The sequence below is a fragment of the Arachis ipaensis genome, chromosome B04 (assembly GCF_000816755.2).
Source record: "Arachis ipaensis cultivar K30076 chromosome B04, Araip1.1, whole genome shotgun sequence".
NCBI lineage: Eukaryota > Viridiplantae > Streptophyta > Magnoliopsida > Fabales > Fabaceae > Arachis > Arachis ipaensis.
In genome coordinates this window covers 87,731,604-87,732,536 of record NC_029788.2, presented here as the reverse complement: position 1 = coordinate 87,732,536, position 933 = coordinate 87,731,604, and positions in this window count along the sequence as shown.

The following is a 933-nucleotide window of genomic DNA, read 5'->3' as shown; positions in this document are numbered from 1 at the left end:
TTGTTATCTATAATTAACAGCTACCCATTATCACATTGACAAGCATAATCTATTTACTCATTCATGAATTTCTCATTTTATATTTTCAGAAAAAAATATCGTTACAGAAAACTTAACCAAGTAATTTGTCAAAGAAACACAGTTAATACTAATCACAGTAAAAGCTTAGCTATTGAAATCATCTATAAGGAGGAACTAGTACATAAAAGAAGTGGTAGACTTCACTAACTTTGGATGTGCTTTCTTCTTTGTAACACAGTTAACATTAATCATAACTAATCTTTTAAAAAAAAAAACCCTAACAGAAGAGGATCAATAACTCAAACTATCTTCTTTCACAATGCACCCAATCCATTTGAGCATCAAATAGAGCACCAATCAATGGCCTGTAAACCCCAACCAAGAGAAGACACAAAACATAACATTGAACCCAAACATAAAATGCTTGCATTACTAACCTTTCTCGGAGAAATAGTGGTGCGCAACTTCTTCTTCCTCGTGCTAGCAAACGGGAATGCGTGTGACGAGCTTTGCTGGTGACCTACACTAGCAGCAACATTGATCTTCCACAGTATGGTGCATGCGAGAGAATGAAGAAGAAGAAGAAGAGTTTTCCTGTTTTGAGTGGTTTGATCAATGGGTAATCCAGTGTTGTTGAATTTTAACCTCAAAATGGATAAAATGACGTCGTTTGAAGAGAGATTACCCGCCAAGGAGAAAACGACGTCGTTTAATAAGGCTTGGTGTCAAGCCCACATGTCACTTAACGTTCCAGGTAAGCGTGCCGTTAACGGAGATTAACAGAAGGGCTAACGTGAGTCACTTATTAAAAATTGGGGGTTCAAATTGAGTCAATCCCCAAATTTCAAGGACCATTTTGAGTATTAACTCTTAATATGCAATGCTTGTAAGCTAATATTATGTATATATATA